Raw genomic sequence first — 5,070 nt, 5'->3', positions numbered from 1 at the left:
TGATGGATAATTTTGAGTTGGTTTATTAATTAATCAAATTTAATTACAGCCAAATCCTATAGGTTCTTAACATTTTAAAAAAAAACCAAAAAAAAAAACCACCATATAATAAAAAAGCTAACCTTGGGCCAGCCCAGTGGCTCAGGCGGTTAGAGCTCCATGCTCCTAACTCCGAAGGCTGCCGGTTCAATTCCCACATGGGCCAGTGGGCTCTCAACCACAAGGTTGCCAGTTCAATTCTTCCAGTCCCGCAAGGGATGGTGGACAGCGCCCCCTGCAACTAAGATTGAACACGGCACCTTGAGCTGAGCTGCCGCTGAGCTCCCGGATGGCTCAGTTAGTTGGAGCACATCCTCTCAACCACAAGGTTGCCGGTTAGACTCCCACAAGGGATGGTGGGCTGCGCCCCCTGCAACTAGCAATGGCAACTGGACCTGGAGCTGAGCTGTGCCCTCCACAACTAAGACTGAAAGGACAACAACTTGAAGCTGAACGGCACCCTCCACAACTAAGGTTGAAAGGACAACAACTTGACTTGGAAAAAAGTCCTGGAAGTACACACTGTTCCCCAATAAAGTCCTGTTCCCCTTCCCCAATAAAATCCTAAAAAACAAACAAACAAAAAAAACAAGCTAACCTTGAATACTATAGGAATGTAACTTAACATGAAATTCTGTTTTTTAACTTGTATCAGCTAGGTAATGAATAAACAGAATATTAAGAATTTAGATAATAAGCTTAATCAGACAATTAACTTTCATATATGCATACTTATGTTTACACTAACAGTATAATTGCCATGGTAGCATGGTTAGTCATTTAATATTTGATCTTCTCAGATCTATTGTGGGTACATTCAATTCTACAAAATCCCATGATAACTCCTTTTTACGAAATAGAGTTTTAGTCATAATTACTCTCCCTTTGCATTTCCCAGGAAAATATGTCTAGGGTCATATGAGGGTGGAAAATACTGAATTAAACAAAGTTAATCATTTTCTTTCCTGAAGGCTTGCTTGGAGCCTTTGACACACTGATGTGCATTGTCAGTATCACAGAGGGATTTCTAATAGTCAGCATTTCCAAAACTTCTTTGAACAGTAACCTCCTTGCACAGTGAAAACTCCATACGTTAATTAACCAATCAACATTTTTTCACAGGTATGAATACGTGAGGCTGCCTAAAATATACAATATTATATATAATACATGTATAACATATATATAAATATAGATAATATATATGATATATATGGAATTTATATATGAACAGAATGTATATGTGAATGGAACATACATACAGACACACACACACACACACACACACACACACACACACAGTGTGGGTGCCAAAAAAATGTATACACTTTTTAAGAAAGGAAATACCTGTATTAAAATTATGCTGATCTAACAACTTTGAGCACCTCTTGTAATTGCAGAGGTCAAACGTGACTTGTATTCATCTTGTTATCGGTGTATATTATTACAATTTTAGTACAGTTTTCCTTTCTTAAAATGTGTATACTTTTTTTAGCACCCCCAGTATATCTATAGCTATATTTATATCTAGCTATAGCTATAGCGATAGCTGTATCTATCTATACATGTATACATATATACACACATATATGTACATACATAAAGGGATACACAGGAAATTTTACTAAGAGGGAAAAAATGCAAATGCAAACATTTCCAGAACATAAATAAATGTAAGCTCTGATGCTATGATACTAAAATGAGAAGTTTTTAAGTTTCTATCTCCTGATAGACAGTGGGCTCTAGGGCAGGACTCTGTCTTATCTTTGCGCATCTAATGCCTATAAACATTTGTTGAAATAAAAATGAGAAAATTTTTAAAGTAGCTTATTGCGTTATATGTATTATATTATATATTATATTATATTAATGCATATTACAGTTAAACCCAGGATGCATTTATTGAACAGAAAGTTGTAAAGCCAGGTACATGGTCTCAATAAATATTTGTTGAGGAAATGGATTAATAAATGAATGAATGAAGATTAAAATTTATCTGAGGAGATCAACATAATCTACTTGAAAAACATATTAGTCAGGGTTCTCCAGAGAATCAGAACTAGCAGGATAGATAGATAGATAGATAGATAGATAGATAGATAGATAGATGATAGATAGATAGATAGATAGATGATAGATTTCATTTCTTTATTAAAAGAAATTGGCTGATATCATTATAGAGGTTGACAAGTCTTGGATCTTTCATCTGCAAACTGGAGACACAGGAATGTTAACGGCATCATTCAGTCAAAGTCCGAAGGTTTGAGAACCAGGGTAGCAGGTGTAAATCCCAGTCTGACGGCAGAAGAAGACCAATAGCCCAGCACAGCAGGCAGGCAGGAAGAAAGAGGGGCAAATTCCTCCTTCCTCTACCTTTTGTTCTATTCAGGCCTTCAGTGGATTGGATGATGCCCACACACACTGGGGAGGGGATCTGCTTTACTGAGTCTCCTGATTCAAATGCTAATCTCATCTGAAACAATGTTTAATCTGGGCACCCCATGTCCAGTCAAGTTGACACATAAAATGAAGCATCACAAAAGAATCTAGTAGTGTGCTTGTCCGCAAAGAGCTGATGCTAAGAACAAGATGGAAGAGTGTAGCAAACAGAAGAGCTAAATCTTTGTGAGTGATGTGAGATGTGGTCACAGTCCTGAAAGACTACAGAGTTTAGATAATTCCATAGAAAAGGAGAGACAGGAGCAAATGCAGAGCTAGTAAAAGTAAGTAGATCTACTTGATTGCAGTAACTGTCATCTTCTTCATACTTACAGCACTGACCATACATATACGGTGCCATTCTAGTTCCTTTACATATATTTGTAAGAACTTTTAGTATTTATAATTTTCACCAAAGTGTGTAAGGTGATATGATTACACCCACTTTGCCTATGAGGAAACTGAGGCACAGAGAGGTTATTTAGGTACCACAGCCTATAAATGATGGAGCCAAATTCATATTTTTAACCTTTATGTCATACAACTTCTGAACTAGATTTTGTATTTTGGAAAGAAGAAGGAAACAGAATTCGACAAATAAGGAGGCCCCAAGTAATGGATGGATTTGACAATTAGACAGAGGAGGTGGAATATGGTTGTTGAGGCAATATGGATTCATTATGTGCTCTTCAGTACAGGATTATCTGATTAAACCTTGATTAAGGAAGACAACTCAGCAGATATATGCAAAGTGGCTTGAAGAGGAGAAACCTGAAGGCAAGAGAACCAGCAGGAAACAATGTAGTCAGGGGTGATTAGAGGAGACAGAATGGAAAGGAAATATCTAATTTGAGGTCGCTTTCGGAGGAAGAAATAACAGCAGTTGTTGGCAGAGAAAGAAAAGAATGAGAGACATAGAATCGAAACTTGATCCAAGGTTTCTAGCCTGGTTTCTAGCTGGGTGGATGTGAAGCCCACTAAACTATGGTATACAATAGAATAGTTTTCTCCTGTTTTTTCCAGAGAAACATTAGGACGTGAACAACTTCTTGGTTATAATATTTCGCTGCCAATTCAATAACTCCCATCTCAAGCATCTCAAGCTGCAGCTGATGTATTTGAACTCAGGACTCTAGAGGCAAACTCTGAAACACTGACTGCCAAGAAGCAAAGCTCTCCCAGGAGCCAGGAGAGGGAATGCCTCTTGACCACATCCTTTGATAGTAGATTTATTTTTAATACACAGAAAGTGGAAATTCTAATCTTCTGAGTTGGAAGGCGACCCTGTACTTCCCTTTCTACTTAATCTTGTTTATCCCCAACTCTGAGCTGCTGCTTTCTTCATGCTTCCTGCTTTAGCTTACTTACAAAATATCACATTGACATAACCTGACCTTCAGATGACTCATTTCACTTAACAAAAACCGCTTCTAAGAAGCGATATACTTTATAAGTTACTATGAGCAATAAGAGACTCCAGGGGATTTCAATTCCACATTCATTTATTGAGTGAGTTTGCAAAGACCCACGTAAAATACTGGAGCGGATACCAAAAATGCTTTAAACAAGGGGGAGGGCCGCCTGTTTTTCAGGCGCTGGCACTCTTGTGAGTCAGGTAGAGAAAAACACAAGACACTATGCATGGAAAAACAAAATAAAACAAAACTGGAGCAGTAGAAACACAATGGGAGAGGATCTCAGAAAAAAAAAGACTGTGGGATTATGGAGGGGTTTAGGAAAATGTCTCAGAGAGGATGCTGAAATGGAGCTGAAGCACAAAGAATAAATAGGCTTTGATGAGGAGGGACAAGCATTTCATGCTGATGACATAGCATCAAATCATAAGAGTGAGTGGGCTATGTTACATATTTGGTGGTCAGGCAGAGCTGGGTCACACAGTGCATTAGAAGATGAGGTAGGATACAAGGGTACGTCTTGGTCATGGGGCCTCAGATACCACGATTGTATGTTTGGATTTTGTTATATAGGTTGCATGAAGCCACTTAAAGGAGTTTAAAGATGTGGGTGAGGTGGCCCTGCCTAGATTTTAAGAACAATCATATTTGCAGAAGTGAGAGACTAGAGGCAACAGGACCAGTCAGGAGTCTGTTGGCACTGAGCTTGGCAGTCCTTTCTAAGAAGGATGGATGGGAACCTGTGCAAAGAAAGTGAAGGCACAAGGGCAAGAGAGAAAAGATACGAGGGAGATCTTAGGACCACAGGAAGAAAAGCACACCTTTATAACAGCCTGAAATATTTCTGTACTCCTCTACAAAGAAGAACAAGTCTATCTCAAAGCGTATGCCCCCAGTGAGGTACGAGACCTCAGATGAAGAACAAATCTCCTGTTCACATACTGAGCTTCCACTTTGCTTGACTTATATCCTGTCCCATTAACGGAGCATGTCCTTTTGCTGATGGCTACGTAGGCTTCCAGAACTTTAAAGTTTTTTTTCTTCTTCTCCCTAAAGCCAATGGAGTGACAAAAGGACACAAGTGTCCTCCAATTGCATCCAAAAATAAGTTAGCAGTCACCAACCAACACGTGAGGAACATGGTTTTTCTGTAAGTACTACATAAACATTTACCTAA

The sequence above is a fragment of the Rhinolophus sinicus genome, chromosome 16, assembly GCF_057876585.1.
Source record: "Rhinolophus sinicus isolate RSI-liver-muscle chromosome 16, RSI-T2T, whole genome shotgun sequence".
In the NCBI taxonomy this organism is placed as follows: Eukaryota; Metazoa; Chordata; class Mammalia; order Chiroptera; family Rhinolophidae; genus Rhinolophus; species Rhinolophus sinicus.
Note: the sequence above shows the minus strand (reverse complement) of the source record.